Source organism: Bos indicus x Bos taurus, chromosome 2, assembly GCF_003369695.1.
Source record: "Bos indicus x Bos taurus breed Angus x Brahman F1 hybrid chromosome 2, Bos_hybrid_MaternalHap_v2.0, whole genome shotgun sequence".
Lineage (NCBI taxonomy): Eukaryota > Metazoa > Chordata > Mammalia > Artiodactyla > Bovidae > Bos > Bos indicus x Bos taurus.
In genome coordinates, this window is record NC_040077.1 from 22,113,392 (window position 1) to 22,130,385 (window position 16,994).

The following is a 16,994-nucleotide window of genomic DNA, read 5'->3' on the forward strand; positions in this document are numbered from 1 at the left end:
AAGAAACATCTTTTTCATCTCTTTACTAGATTTTTTTTGTTGAATGATGAAGTTCTATATTTTCAAAGTCAATCTCTGAAATATCATAAGTTAGCATTAAAAGAACACAGACCTGTTGGGGCTCAGGTTTAAAATGGGAAAATTGATTGTTAGGATTTGACTTGAAAATAGTGAAACCATAAGCAATTCATCTTCCACACTACAGAAGAACAAGAGTCAGACTGACATTTTACTTCTTATCAGAAACAAGGTACTAATGCACAATGAGGAAAAGCTCCCAAGTTCTTTGGCGACATAATTATAAGCTAGAATGTTGTATCCAGACAAACACAATTAAGTGTAAAAGTAGAAGACACTTTCAAGCTGCACAGACTTGGAATATTTATCTCTTAAATGCTCATTTTGGGGAAATTGCTTGAAAATATTTTGCAGCAAAAGAAGGAAGAAAAAAAGAGGAATATCAGAGACCTAGGAAACAGCAAAATAAATCCAAAGAGCAGGAAAGGGAAGTTCTCATATGATTTGCTGTCCAGCAAGATGAAAGAGCAACCAGGAGAGATAGGAGGAGAATGTAATGCCCAGGAGGAGGGCAGTAGGGGAAAAAAGAGAGGGATGGAGGAGGGGAATGGTAATAAGTGATGGAATAATAATATAACGAAAGAATGAATGAAGCAGGGCAAAGGCTAATAGAGTTTTGCCAAGAGAACGCACTGGTCATAGCAAACACCCTCTTCCAACAACACAAGAGAAGACTCTACACATGGACGTCACCAGATGGTCAATACCGAAATCAGATTGATTATATTCTTTGAGCCAAAGATGGAGAAGCTCTATACAGTCAACAAAAACAAGACCAGGAGCTGACTGTGGCTCAGATCATGAACTCCCTATTGCCCAATTCAGACTTAAATTGAAGAAAGTAGGGAAAACCACTAGACCATTCAGGTATGACCTGAATCAAATCCCTTACAATTATATAGTGGAAGTGACAAATAGATTCAAGGGATTAGATCTGATAGACAGAGTGTCTGAAGAACTATGGACAGAGGTTCATGACATTGTACAGGAGGCAGGGATCAAGACCATCCCCAGGAAAAGAAATGCAAAAAAGCAAAATGGTTGTCCTGAGGAGGCCTTACAAATAGCTGAAAAAAGAAGAGAAGCAAAAGGAAAGTAGGAAAGGAAAGATATACCCAATTGAATGCAGAGTTCCAAAGAATAGCAAAGAAAGATAAGAAAGCCTTCCTCAGTAATCAATGCAAAGAAATAGAGGAAGCCAATAGAATAGGAAAGATGAGAGATCTCTTCAAGAAAATTAGAGATACCAAGGGAACATTTCATGCAAAGATGGGCACAATAAGAAGAACTATACAAAAAAGATCTTCATGGCCCAGATAATCACAATGGTGTGATCACCAACCCAGAGCCAGACATCCTGGAATGCAAAGTCAAGTGGGCCTTAGGAAGCATCACTACGGACAAAGCTAGTGGAGGTGATAGAATTCCAGCTGAACTATTTCAAATCCTAAAAGATGATGCTGTGAGAGTGCTACATTCAGTATGCCAGCAAATTTGGAAAACTCAGCAGTGGCCACAGGACTGGAAAAGGTCAGTTTTCATTCCAATCCCAAAGAAAGGCAATGCCAAAGAATGCTCAAACTACTGCACAATTGCACTCATCTCACATGCTAGTAAAGTAATGCTCAAAATTCTCCAAGCCAGGCTTCAACAGTACATGAACTGTGAACTTCCAGATGTTCAAGCTGGTTTTAGAAAAGGCCGAGGAACCAGAGATCAAATTGCCAACATCATTGAAAAAGCAAGAGAGTTCCAGAAAAACATCAACTTCTGCTTTATTGACTACACCAGAGCCTTTGACTGTGTGGACCACAACAAACTGTGGAAAATTCTGAAAGAGATGGGAATACCAGACGACATGACCTGTCTCTTGAGAAATCTGTATGCAGGACAAGAAGCAACTGTTAGAACTGGACATGGAACAAGAGACTGGTTCCAAATAGGTAAAGGAGTACGTCAAGGCCATATATTGTCACCCTGCTTATTTAACATACATGCAGAGTACATTGTGAGAAACGCTGGGCTGGATGAAGCACAAGCTGGAATCAAGATTGCCAGGAGAAATATCAACCTCAGATATGCAGATGACACCACCCTTATGGCAGAAAACAAAGAAGAACTGAAGAGCCTCTTGTTGAAGGTGAAAGAGGAGAGTGAAAAAGTTTGCTTAAAACTCAACATTCAGAAAACTAAGATCATGGCATCCAGTCCCATTACTTCATGGCAAATAGATGGGCAAACAATGGAAACAGTGACAGACTTTATTTTGGGGGCTTCAAAATCACTGCAGATGGTGACTGCAGCCATGAAATTAAAGACACTTACTCCTTGGAAGAAAAGTGATGACCAATCTAGACAGTATATTAAAAAGCAGAGACATTACTTTGCCAACAAAGGTCCATCTAGTTAAAGCTATGGTTTTTCCAGTAATCATAAATGGATGTGAGAGTTGGACTATAAAGAAAGCTGAACACTGAAGAATTGATGCTTTTGAACTGTGGTATTAGAGAAGACTCTTGAGAGTCTCTTGGACTGCAAGGAGATCCAACCAGTCCATCTTAAAGGAAATCAGTCCTGAATGTTCTTTGGAAGGACTAATGTTGAAGCTGAAACTCCAATACTTTGGCTATCTGATGCGAAGAACTGACTTATTTGAAAAGACCCTGGTGCTGGGAAAGATTGAAGGCAGGAGGAGAAGGGGACGACGACAAAGGATGAGATGGCTGGTTGGCATCACCAACTCGATGGACATGAGTTTGAGTAAACTCCAGGAGTTGGTGATGGACAGGGAGGCCTGGCATGCTGCAGTCCAAGGGGTCACAAAGAGTCGGACACAACTGAGCGACTGAACTGAACCGAAAGAACTGGGAAAAGCTGAAACTAGGCAAAGAGCCCAAAAGACAAAAGAAAAAAAAAGTAGAAATACTGGTGGGGACAGGCGGGAACCCACACAATTTTAAAAAGGAAATGAAAGCATGGTGTGGCACTGGGTTTCAAAGTTAAAAGAGAACTGCCCTTTGAGGATAAAAATTTTAGTGTTGGGGATATGGTGGCCTATCAGATTGAATGGATAAAGTTCATGTAAATTATGGAAGGCATTCTTCTACTCTGGGCTTAGAGATTTGTGTCCATAGACTGATAAGCACAGAAAGCCATTCTAGTTATTGGGGAAGAGAATGAAAAGCTAAAGGCAGCACTACTGTGATGTTAGCCCGGCAGGGGCAGAAACAGAAAGCCAAAGGATAAGTCTGTTGCAATTTTCCAGGCATGAGGCAGAGGAATAAACAGACAATAGAGGAGGAAAGTCATTTCCGATGAGGGCTACAAAACTCTGGCACCAGGAATGTAAAGGGCGGGGATGGTTCCAGTGATTTCCGTTCTGTGAACTGGACAAACGGTGATGGGTTTTAAAAGTATTGCTGTTTTACTGTTACACTTATATTTCTCTTCTCTGTCTTTCTCTTTCTTCTATTCCTCTTTCCCAGTTGACATTAAGTGCCTTGATTGTAGCAGCTAAAACCTGTGTTTGTTCCCTTGACAGCAGCACTGGGTCCTACGACAAGAGTTACTCAGATGATGCTTGTGATTATGACTATGGGTGGTGGCGGTGGTGAGACAATGATGGTAACAACAGATCAGTGCCTTTAAAGACAGTGGGGAAGAGGAGTGACTTGGGGCATAAATGATGGTAGAAGTAGAGCTTCCAAGAGATTATCAGCTCCTATTGGGAGCTGGGAAGAAGTACTTTTGAAAATGTTGGCTGTTACTTCTGTATGGAAATGCCTTCGTTTTCCCTTCCTTTAGTATCCTTTACTTAACTCCATCTATTCAGGTGTCCCCTGCTTTTCCAAAGTTTGCCCTATGCTACTTCATCTTTACGAAAGACCTACATCAGTACTTGTTTTCACTAATTAAAAAAAATCTGAAAAAAGATTCTCAGTTTTCCGAAACAAGGCAAAAAAGTGAAAACAGCGTTCAGCGCATGGTTTGCAGCAAGCCACTATAGAAGTAGCACACACAAGTGGAGTGGCACCACCAGCCTCCCTGCCAGGGAATTACATACACTCAGCGACTCCACATCAGATACCTCAATTTACTCTGTGCATCCTTTAGCAAGATGTGTCCTCAGGCAATTGCTTCTTTGCTTTACGTCATTTCTGCATAAAAAGGTTTCATTTCTGCATACAAAAGCAGGAACACTCTGCTTTCAGACAGAGGGGAAATCTGTACCTCATTTCAGTTCAGTTCAGTCGCTCAGTCATGTCTGACTCTTTGCAACCCCATGAATCACAGCACGCCAGGCCTCCCTGTCCATCACCAACTCCTGGAGTTCACTCAGACTCACGTCCATCGAGTCAGTGATGCCATCCAGCCATCTCATCCTCTGTCGTCCCCTTCTCCTCCTGCCCCCAATCCCTTCCAGCATCAGTCTTTTCCAATGAGTCAACTCTTTACATGAGGTGGCCAAAGTACTGGAGTTTCAGCTTTAGCATCATTCCTTCCAAAGAAATCCCAGGGCTGATCTCCTTCAGAATGGACTGGTTGGATCTCCTTGCAGTCCAAGGGTCTCTCAAGAGTCTTTTCCAACACCACAGTACCTATATAGAAATAAAATCAATCAGCATTGGAAGATCTGACTACAGTCAAACTTACTACCAAATTCTTCTTTCAAATTGCTTTTTGGCTAAAAACATTCTTTTTTTAGGAAGCAGAGCTATTTAAACAGGTTCTGCCCTGGGAGTATGGGACTTTGACATCTTGTTTCTCGGTCTAGTTTCTGAAGATACAAAAATGTTATTTTCAAAGAAAGCACTAGGTGGCACTTGTGATGTATTCAATAGTTGCCTCAGATCCATTTTGGTAGAAAAGGTTTGGTAGAAAAAAAATGCAATAAATATTAAAATGGGAAAATCTTCATTATAATAATGAAGATCAGTATCTTATGATTATGTTTACTGTGTTACTATGTATGAGCAATATCTTTATGCAGTGTTTGCATTTAAAATCTGGGCTTTGCCTCTTTTATAAAAACTGCAAGAGGGGAACCAGCATTTCTATAGTATGTGAAAATACTACATCACTAAAATAATACATAAGGGACTGATATTTGATTTGCAAAAAGATTGACTACAGGTGTTCTTTCAAACAGCATTTCTCTACTGAATTTAAAATAGTTTAATTTGCAACAAAAGGTTATAAAATTAAGTTTGCCAAGATCCATCTAGTAAAGCAAAATAAATTATCAACAATTTAAAATAAGGCACTACAGCTCAGCTCCGTGCTCTGCGGTGACCTAGACGGGTGGGATGGGGGGTGGGGGCGGGCAGGAGAGAGGTCCAAGAGAGGATACATATATACACATACAGTTGATTTATTTCACTGCACAGCAGAAACCAATACATTAGAAAGCAACTATACAATGGCACCCCACTCCAGTACTCTTGCCTGGAAAATCCCATGGACGGAAGAGCCTGGTGGGCTGCAGTCCATGGGGTCGCTAAGAGTCGGGCACGACTGAGCGACTTCACTTTCACTTTTCACTTTCATGCATTGGAGAAGGAAATGGCAGCCCACTCCAGTGTTCTTGCCTGGAGAATCCCAGGGACCGCGGAGCCTGGTGGGTTGCCGTCTATGGGGTCGCACAGAGTCGGACACGACTGAAGCGACTTAGCAGCAGCAGCAGCATACCCCAATAACAACTTTTTTAATTTAAAAAATTTAAAAATAAACAATAAAATAAGGCACTATAGCCTAAGGGGTTTTTTGAGTATTATTAACATATATAAATAAATTAATTAAAATTCATGTTTTAGGACTTTTTTTAACCATCTTTAAAGTGATAGCATAATGACTTTAAGCAAATTCATTGTCTTTTCTGGGATTTGGCAGTTCCTATTTGGCAAGTTGACTATTTCATGGCCCCATTTTCTATAAAGAGATTTCAAGTTCTTTTAACAGAAATGTGGGTTGAGCAGGTATTATTTCAAGTGGAAAATATTGTTGCCAAATACCATAGCAACAACAGTAGCTTGTAGACCCTCTCAGGTTATTATTTCTTTTCTCTATTGTATAGGCCTTCATGGTAACCATTTTATGGATTAGGCTCACTTGTGGCCCCATCTCACTTTTCTATCCTTATTTTTCCCTCGTCTCATTTTTTGTTTCTTATTTTAAATGTACTTTTTTTTGGTGTACCTTTGTAGCATAATTTAACACAATGCAATCCTTTTGTAACAAGATGGATTATAAATTAATAATAATGCTGATACTGTCTCGTAATTTCACTAATTTGTAGGTTTGAGCTGAAATTGACATTTTGAAGGTAGTATCTCCTGTAGTAGTAAACTCAGCATGTCAGAATTCAGAGCTAAATATGGAAAACTGCACCAACACTGAACAAACCTGGATCTCAGAGTAACACCTGAGTTTCTTTGGTTGTAAATGATAGGAATGGATTTTGGCTAACAAGCAAACAGGGACTTCCAGAGAGTACTAGCCAGGAACTCATGGGATGGGCAGGGGGCTAGAGGGCCAGACCTGGACACAAGACAGGAATGGGGACAGGCTCTGGAGTCTAGGCAGCAACAACTTACAGATCTTGTCAAGGAGCTGCTGCTCCCACGCATACTCACCCTTTACTTCCCATCCTGGTGTCCCTTCTCCAGGTGAGAAGTTCTAGGAGTCCAGATTGTGTAATGTGTTCTGTCAATTCAGATTTCCAGTGTTACTATCATAGGACATTTAGTAAAAACTCTATCTTGAAAGGTTGCCAAAATATAAAGAAAGATCCCTTTGTAAAAATAAATATCCTAGGAGTCCATTTGTCTTCCTTTGGGTCAAATGTGGCTCCTTGGTTATGCTGGGACAAGAAACATTGATTTACATCTTTACCAAGATTGTTCACAAAATGGAAGAAGTAATTCCTAATAGAAATTGGGGTTTTCTGGGGAAGGGAGGTGATTGCTGGCCACTCAAATAACAACCTAAGGGCACTAAATTACAGGAAGAGTAGATTGTTAGTCTCTGTGTCAAATGAACCCCAGTAACAGGCTAAATAGTGTCCTCTCAAAATTCATGTTCATGGGGAACCTCAGAATGTGATCTTGGGAAGAAGGTAACAGGAGATATAATAAAAGATAAAGATTAGATTTTACTGTATTAGAGTGAACCCTAAATCCAATGCGAGTGTTCTTGTAAGAGACAGAGGAGGACACTGAGAAGCACATGAGGAAAGGCAATGTGAAGATGAAAGGAGAGATTGGAGAGATTGGAGTGATGCACCCATGACTCACAGGATGCCAAGGATCGCCAGCAATTACCAGACAAGGAAAGAGGCATGGGATGAATTTTCCCTCAGAGCCTCCAGAAGGATTCAGTCCTGCCAATATTTCTGGCCTCCTGAATGGTGAGAGAATAAGGTTATATAAGCCATTCAGTCTGTGGTAATTTGTTATGATCTCTAGGAAACTAACACCGCCCCTAAGAACAGTTTGTGCAAAACCCTAAATGGTAATACCATGAAAGTAGGTGCTTAGTAAATGCATGTTAATGAGAGTGAACAAAAGTTCTTTTTTACTATTTTAAAAGAAAATAAATCTATGAATGGTTTTATTTTTTCCATAAAGAGCTACTGAACACCTCATACACCAGGCATTGTTCTAGGGGCTGAAGATACAGCTATGAACAAATCAGGTAAGCTCCTTGAGCTGTATTTACAGGGGAAATGGCTAAACAAGAAAACAAGACAATTTTTGTCAAGATCAGGACAATGAAGAAAGTGAAACTGGGTGCTAAAGTGACATACTGGAAGTGAGGGGAAGTCAGTACAGATTGGGCAGTCAGGCAAGGAGGAGAGAGAGACCCAAATTATGAAAAGACAGACATTTGTGACCTGGAAGGTAGTTGGTAGAGAATCTGCCTGCAATGCAAGAGACTACCTGCACTGCAGGAGATGCGGGTTCAATCCCTGAGTTGGGAAGATCTCCCAGAGAAGGAAATGGCAACCCACTCGAGTATTCTTGCCTGGGAAATTGCATGGACAGAGGAGTCCGGCGGGCTACAGTCCATGGGGTCACAAAGAGTCGAACACAACTTAGTGACTCAACCACCACAGTCTGTTTGCCATCTGGGGAGATGACTGTAGGGGCCAGAAGGAGCAGGGGCACTTGGGAGACTGTAGCATTAAGCCAGATGAGAAGACGTGAAGCTCAAATTAGAATGGGAGAGGGGTGTAGAGAAACAGACTAATACTGGATGTGTGGGAGGCAGAGTTTGACAATATCAGTTAAGTGCCTTCTCTTTGTTCAGCATTGCTTGGATTTCTATAAAAAGACACACCAAAATATTATATTACCAAGACTTTAATATCCAGGAGTTTTGCATTCAATTGGACAGATATGTGTTTATATATTTATAAAACGTATACAGACTCAAAATGCCTCATAGTGTGATAGAGGCAATAAATGCAGCAAACAAGGTTCTAGCGTGGGCAGAGCTAACAAAGAAAACTTCAGGAACTTGAGACGGGCCTTCAAAGATATGTAAGATTGAAGGAGAACGTTCCAAACTGGAAAGGCCAGAGACAAAAGAGAAAAGTGGGGAATGAACACACACTTTCGGGGGTAGGTAAATAAATTAATCTGATTGGATTAGAGGTTGTATACAGTGAATAATGCCGATTAAATAAGATCAGTAGAGTGATGAAAGATGATAGAAGGCTTTGAAATCCAGGATGAGTTTAGATTTAATCTTTCAGGGCAAGGGTCAGCAAGCTTTCTGAAAGGATCAAATCATAAAGGCTTTAGGGTTTGCAGGCCATAGGGTCTCTGCCACAACTACTCAGTTCTCCAATGTGGTGTGAAAGCAGCCATATACAATACTTATTATAAGTATGGCTGTGTTTCAGTAAAATCTTATAAAAACAGGTGGTGGGACAGATTTTGTTGGACTAGGGTATCAGAAGAATGACATAAAAGTGGCATCTTAACCGCTTTTGAAATAACCATGTAAGGGTTCTGGGTATTTCTTAATTACTCAATATCTATTTCCCTATTCCTCCTTCCTCAGAATTTTCAGTCTTTCAGTCAGATGTCAACTTTTCTATCATGCTTGTCTAGAAGCTGGTTGAACTCCTAGCACTGAAAGAAACTGAACCCCTTTCACTGAGAGAAATGGTCTCAGATTGATTTAAATTCATCAGGTCAATCCTTCCTCTTTCTACAACGATTAGTTCATAAAAACCACACCTAAGCCACGTACAAAGAGACATTTATTTGAAGACACAATTCAGCAGATATTATCACTCTAGCAACAAAAGATGTAAAGCCAGAGATAAAGCCAGAAGTATTTAAAACAAAGTACTTATCACAAAACGTACAACTAGGTTCCATAAAACTGTGCAAAACCATGAGTATGGTAAAAAGAAAAAATAAACACCTGTTAAGATAAACTAGTGAGGATTTTGGGGTTATTTTTTGGAATGGAAGAGGGGTCATAAAGAACCAAAAGGAAGTGGATAGGGTGACTGGATGACAGATTGGGAAATCTTATTAGAAAGGGTAGAACCGATCAAGCCATTCCAGTTCTTAAGTTTTCCATATTTTTGTCCAAGGGACATTCTGTAGATAGAATATGAAGTCTACTGACATATAATTTCTGAAAGCCCCAGTAAAATAATAGGGCAAACAAGGGAAACAGATGAGAAACTGCTAGAAGAAAGAGGCCTAGCAAAGATTCACAAAGAATCACTGAGACTTTTCATACTTTTGAGATGAACAGGTAAAAAGAGATGTCAGTTTCCAGTCCAGCATATAAGAAGCTTGGAAGTTGCCACTCCAGCCTAACAATAAGTAAAACAAAAGTCAACAAATCTTCTTAGATCCAAAGAGAAATGAAGCCACAGGGCAAAATGCTGCTACACAAATTGGAGAAACCAACAGGCAAACACAGAGAATCAGAGCGTACTGGAGCAGCAACCTCTGTGGGAACCAGTGTTGAAGTAGGGAAACCTGAACTGTGATTTACAAATTGCTGGAGGCTCAGTGTGGAGAACTCTGAAAACTCAAGAGGAATCCCGTCATTGAGGGCTTCCACACAGTCATGAGTTTTACCTTCTGGATCTCCTCCAGGCTCTCACAGTGAATACTGAAGAAAAATCCCACCACAACCTGTTTTCCCACCATGCTTCTACTGGAACTATTCTGCAGGAACGATTTTGAAATAAATCAGAACATTCAGTTCTTCTTAACAAGGTCTGCCTTCAGGAGAAACTGTTTAACCAGAATGGAACCAGATGGGGTTTTATCAGAGCCTAACTGGCCTGGGAAAGAGAAATAACCAGTTCAGGGTCCGCCCTCCAGCCCACCCCCACCCCTGCCCCCGAAGTCATCCTGTTCCATTTCAGGGTATGGGTGAGGGGACTGAGAAGCACATGTGAAGTTCACAATCCAGAGGCACAGGCTCACTAAAAGACTGAGACCTAATCTTAGGACTATAGAGCACTTCCCTTCCTCCCCCAGTCCCCCCATTTTTCCACTACATCACTAAAGGCCTATTTATAGCAGTTCCTTTTATCCAGTGCATCATGCTTGGTTCCTGAGATTCTCTCAGTCATGTCTGACTCTTTGTGACCCCACAGACTGTAGTCTGCCAGGCTCCTCTTCCATGGAATTCTCTAGGCAAGAATACTGAAGTGGGTTGCCATTCCCTCCTCCAGGGGATCTTCCCAACCCAGGGATCAAACCTGGGTCTCCTGCATTGTAGATAGATTCTTTACCATCTGAGTCACCAGGGAAGCCCTATATATATATAACAAGACATACAAAAAGCAAAAAAAAAAAAAAGAAAGAAAAAGGCATAAGAAACAGAGCAAGCCTTAAAAACATGTCTTAGACATAGCAGGGATGTTGGAATTATCAGACTTATGATTTAAACAACTATTATTAATATGCTAAGAGTCTAGTGAATAAAGTAGACAGCATATAAGCAAAGAGATGGAAATTTTAAGAAAGAACTGAAAAGAAATCCTAGAGATAAAAAAACACTGAAAGATAAAAGAATAATGCCTTTGATGGACTTATTAGTAGACTAGACAGCTGAAGAAAGAACCTCTGAGCTTGAGGATATCTTAACAGAAATCTTCAAAACTGAAAAACAAAGAGAAAAAGTCTGAAGAAAAACCCCCCAGAATATCCAAGAATTGTGAGACAACTACAAAAGGTGTACCTGTGCATAAGGGAATACCAAAAGGAGGACAACAACAGCAAACAAACAAAAAAGAAGAAATATGCAAAGCAATAATGACTAAGAATTTCCCTCAAATTAATGTGAGACACCAAACTACAGATCCAGGAAGCTCAGAGAACACCAAGCAGAATTAAAGCTTCCAAAAAAAACTACACCTAGGCATGTCATTTTCAAAGTACAGAAAATTAAACATATAGAAAAACTCCTGAACGAAGCTAGAGGGATGAGGCTGGGGGAATCTCATCTATAGAGGAGCAAAGATAAGAATTACAACTAACTTATTCTCAGAAGCCATTTAAGTAAGAAAACATTTCACCGTGGAGTAAAAAGTGCTGAGAGAAAATAAAACCCTCACCAACTTAGAATTCCACATTCTGCAAAATTATCCTTCAAAGTTCAGTTCAGTTCAGTCGCTCAGTCATGTCCGACTCTTTGCGATCCCATGAACTGCAGCACACCAGGCCTCCCTGTCCATCACCATCTCCCGGAGTCCACCCAAACCCAGGTCCATTGAGTCAGTGATGCCTCCAACCATCTCATCCTCTGTCGTCCCCTTCTCCTTCTGCCCTCAATCCCTCCCAGCATCAGGGTCTTTTCCAATATGTCAGCTCTTCACATCAGGTGGCCAAAGTATTGAAGTTTCAGCTTCAACATCAGTCCTTCCAATGAACACCCAGGACTGATCTCCTTTAGGATGGACTGGTTGGATCTCCTTGCAGTCCAAGGGACTCTCAAGAGTCTTCTCCAACACCACAGTTCAAAAGCATCAATTCTTTGGCGCTCAGCTTTCTTCACAGTCCAACTCTCACATCTATACATGACCACTGGAAAAACCATAGCCTTGACTAGATGGACCTTTGTTGGCAAAGTAATATCTCTGCTTTTCAATATGCTATCTAGGTTGGTCATAACTTTCCTTCCAAGGAGTAAGCATCTTTTAATTTCATGGCTGCAATCACCATCTGCAGTGATTTTGGAGTCCAGAAAAATAAAGTCAGCCACTGTTTCCACTGTTTCCCCATATATCTGCCATGAAGTGATGGGACCGGATGCCATGATCTTAGTTTTCTGAATGTTGAGCTTTAAGTCAACTTTTTAACTCTCTTCTTTCACTTTCATCAAAAGTGAAGCATAAATAGACTTTCTCAAGCAAAAATTAAGGGAATCTGTTGTCAGTAGACCTGCCTTGCAAGAGAGGTTTAAAGAGGTGCTTTTGAGAGAACAAAAATGATACATGTCAGAAACTCTTATCTATATAAAGGAAGAGCATTGGAGAAGGAATAAGTGAAGGAAAATTAAAATTTTTATTTTTGTATTCTTACAGATTTAACAGATAATAGCAACACAGTACTCAACTACATATAGCTATATATATGTGTGTGTGTATGCTTATATATAAATAAAATGAATGAGCAAGGGTGTAAGAGACAGAAGAGAGAAATTAGGATTATTTTGTTATTATAGGGTACTTTCACTACTCATGAAGAAGTATATAGTGTTATCTGAAAGTGGATTTGGGTTAGTAAATCCAAATGTATCCATATATTGAAATTTTTAGGACAAACACTGAAAAAAATAAAACAAATATAACTAATATGCTGAGAGCAGATAAAAAGGAATAATACAAAATGGTCAATTAAAGCTATAAATGGTGGAAAAGAAGGGCAGCAAACAGAAAATACGATTGACCCTTGAACAACAATGGGAGTTGATCTGCGCGTGACTTGTAGGCCCTCAGCATCTGTGGATTCAACAGACCATGTAATACTGTAGTATTTACTATTGAAAAATACCCATGTATAAGTGGACCCATGCAGTTGAAGCTAGCATTGTCCAGGGTCAATCGTAGTAATAAAAGTGGTAGCTATTAGTCCAACTACATCAATAATCACTCTGAATGTCAGCAGTTTGAATGCGTCAACTAAAAGACAGAGATTCTCAGAGTGGATCAAAAAACCTGATCCAGGAGGGGAATGACATCAGCAAAATGGCAGCATAGAAATTTCTACCACTGATTTCCTCCTGGAAATATCAATTTGAACAACTATCCACATATAAAAATACCTTCACAAGAGTCTGGGTGATGAATTAGAGAATCTGAGCGAAACACAGAAATAAGAAAAAAATGCATTGAGGAGGGTAGGAATGATAGTTTCACATTATTCCCGTCACACCTTCTCCAAATCTAGACTGCCTGGGTCAAGACAGACAACCTCCCCAAGGGAGAAAGACAGTGAAGTAGTGAGCAGGCAATTTCACTGTGGACCCCAGAGCCACCCTCCCCAGAACCCAGCTAACTCCTTCAGCCTTTAGGCGGCTTTCTGTAGGCTCCCTTGAACATAGGCTGCAGCTCACTCCAGGGTCTGCAGGCCCCAGTGGCACCAGAGGACTCTCATGGTTCCAGGTTCCCAGAGGAACTGCAAACCCAGGGCCCTAGACCACCTTCGTGCCAGCCAGCTCCAGAAGTCCCAGAGGGCTTCCACGGACCAGGCTCCTGGCAGGATCCTGCTAATCCAGCCTCTTGGCACATACCAGCACCAGCCACCTCCTATGGCCCTGGGTGGCTCCAGTGGCCTCTGGCTTCCAAAGAGTTTCCATAAACCCTGGCTCCTGGCTGGGCCAGCACCAGGCCAACTACCAAGGACAGGTTTTTGATCCAACCCACCATCAGGCCAGCTCCCATAATCCCAGGATCCCATGCCATCTCATGCCACACTGGCCCCTGTGGGTGCAGACTCCAGATAGGCTGCTACAGGCCCAGGCTCCTAGCCTTCTCCATCACTAGGCCAGCCCCTGAGGCCCTACCCTCAAGGCTGGTTCCCATAGGTTCATGCTTGCAGTCCATACCACACCAGTCTGGACCCACAGACACAACTTCCAGGCTGGCCCCTAAGGCCCCAGGTGACAGGATGACTCCTGCATCCCCATGCTCCAGGCTTGTCCTCGTGCCAGGGTAGCCCTGTGGTCCCAGCCTTCAGGCCAGCTCCTATGCAGTCAGGCTCCCAGTCTACCCTAGTACCAGCTAGACCCACACAGATTAAGGTGATGGGCCTACCCCACTGGCCCTTTGCACCTGGTTGGCTCCCGTGGACCCAAGATCCAGGTCTGCCCATAACGACCCAGTCTCAGGTTCATCAGTGTGGACTCAAGCACCAGGCCTGCCCAGTGAGCCACTGTGGACCCAGGCACCAAGCTGACCCCTATTTACCCAAATACCAAGCCTTCTTACACGCTGACGCAGGCAGCAGACCTGCCTGCCCAAGGAATACAGTAGCAAGCCTGCCCTTAGACACACCACACAATCTGCCTAGAATCTCTGGATAGGCTGACTGGTGAAAGATTTCTGCCTGGCAAAGACAGTTTGTAAAGACTGGAAGAGATGACTGCTTCCTCAAATTCATAGGCACCGATATAAGGCCCGAGGGATCAATAATCAAAGAAACATGACTCCATCAAAGAAAGCTATTAAAAGTGCAATGACTGACCTTAAAGACATGGAGATCTATGAACTGACAAATAATTCATAATAATCCTCTTAAAGAAATTTAGATCTTAATTATGTTGAATTGGTTCATAGTGCTTTTCAGGCCTACTATATTCTTCTACTTCTCTGTATATACATTCTAGTAATTTTTGTGAATTTGATATTGAAACTCCAACTAAAAATCTTAATTTAGTTACTTTTAAAAATAATTGTAATATATAGTGGAACTATATGTAACCTTGTTCTGTATTTTCCAAGTTTCCTATAAATGTGTTATCATACTTTCATAATTTAAAAAATGAAAATATTGGAAATTTAGTGAACTAAAAGAAAAGAGAGACAATTAAATGAAACTAGGAATACAATGCATGAAGAAAATGAGAAGTTAAACAAAGAAATAGAAGCCACAAATAAAAACAGAAACCTTAGCACTGAAGAATACAGTGCTTGAAGAATTCAACAGTTTCAACTGAGCTGAAATAGACTCAGTCAATCAAGAAACAAGTCGTTTGAAATTATCTGATCAGAGAAGCAAAAGGAAAAAAGAATGAAAAGAATGAAGACAGTCTATGTGAATTATGAGATACCATCAAAAGAAACAATCTACACATAACTGGAGTCCAGAAGGAAAAGAAAGGGAGAAAGGAGCAGAAAGTTTACTTAAAGAAACAGTAACTGAGAACTTCCCAAATCTGAGGATACGTTTGGATGTCCAAGTTCAATGAAGCTAAGGCACGCGTGCTAAGTCACTTCAGTCATGTCCGACTCTGCAACCCTATGGACTGTAGCCCACCAGGCTCCTCTGTCCATGGGATTCTCCAGGCAAGAATACTGGAGTGGGTTGCCATGCCCTTCTCCAGGGGATCCTGCCGACCCAGGGATCATCCATGTCTCTTTTATCTCCTGCATTGGCAGGTGGGTTCTTTACCATTAGAGCCAACTGGGAAGCCCAGTGAAGCTAATAAATCCCAAAATTTCAACCCCAAATGATTTTATCCAAGGTATGATATAACTATCTAAAACCAAAGACGAAGAGAGTATTTTAAAAGCAGCAAGAGGAAAAAAAGAAATCTCACATATAAAGGGAACCAGCAGAAGGCGATGACCAAGATTTCTCAGCAGAAAACTTGCAGGCCAGAGGAGAGTAAGATAATATATTCAAAAGTACAAGAACTAAAAAAAATCTGCCAAGAATACTTTACCTAGCAAGGTTGTCTTTCAGGAACGGAGAGATGGACTTTCCCAAACAGAAGCTGAGGGAGTTCATCACCATTAGACTTGTACTATAAGATATGCTGAAAGGAGTTCAAGCTGAAATGAAAGAATGAAACATGAAAATGTATGAAAATATAAAATATAATGGTAGAGGTAGGTATGGAACTAAAAGACCCTTCGTGGAAAGAACCTACTATAGGAAACTAACAATTATAATATTGTATGCTTTGTCGCTCAGTCGTGTCTGACTCTTTGCAACCCCATGAACTGTAACCCACCAGGCTCCTCTCTCCATGGGATTTTCTAGGCAAGAATCCTGGAGTGGGTTGCCACTTCCTACTCCAGGGGAATCTTCCTGACCCAGGGATAGAACCTACATCTCTTGCATTGGCAGGCAGATTCTTTACCAGTGAGCCACCTAGAAAGCCCACAATTATAATATTAGCAAATAATTATTGGCCATTTACTAGTGCAAAGGTGCTATTCAAAGGCATCAATTTAATTCTCACAGCAATTTGATAAGCTAGTTACTATAATTACCCTGATTTTATGGACAAGAAAACTGAAGCACGGGAAAGTTAAGTCACTTATCCAAAGCCACACACCTTTCAGCTTTCAAGTGGCAGAACCGAGGGTCTGATCCAGGCAGTCTGACTCTGGAGCCTCTGCACGTACCTGCCACTTCCACAGTCCAGAGGGTGTGGGGGAGGGAGTGGGTGGGAGTTAGATTCAGGAAGACTAGAGAGCATAGAAAGTAGTAATGTATGGGTAACATATTTTCTAAACTTCAAAGAGTTGAATTATTCTGTTTTTCAAAGAGGCAAAATTAAAACTCTAAGCAATATTTACAAGGAAAATGGTAGAGTGACAGGTGAACTGTGTTCAGTAGTAAAGTGTTTAAAATTTCTTTTCTTGTCCAGGAAAGGTCCAGAGATTAATTTCAGACTCTGGGTTTTTGGTCGTTTTTTTCGTT

The 16,994-nt window shown here is 41.1% G+C and overlaps 1 long non-coding RNA gene across 2 annotated transcripts in view; it reads right to left on the reverse strand.

Annotated features, from left to right (window-relative positions):
• Nucleotides 1-16,994, reverse strand: part of LOC113902268 — a 42,024-nt gene that overhangs the window by 8,926 nt on the left and 16,104 nt on the right. The window contains exons 3-4 of one of the 2 annotated variants that reach the window (XR_003513740.1): nucleotides 16,009-16,117; nucleotides 6,717-6,780 (exon numbers count right to left, since the gene is read on the reverse strand). This is a non-coding gene — a long non-coding RNA (uncharacterized LOC113902268). Of the gene's footprint in view, nucleotides 1-6,716; nucleotides 6,781-16,008; nucleotides 16,118-16,994 lie in introns of those variants that run through there. The other variant, XR_003513738.1, reaches the window with a different exon arrangement.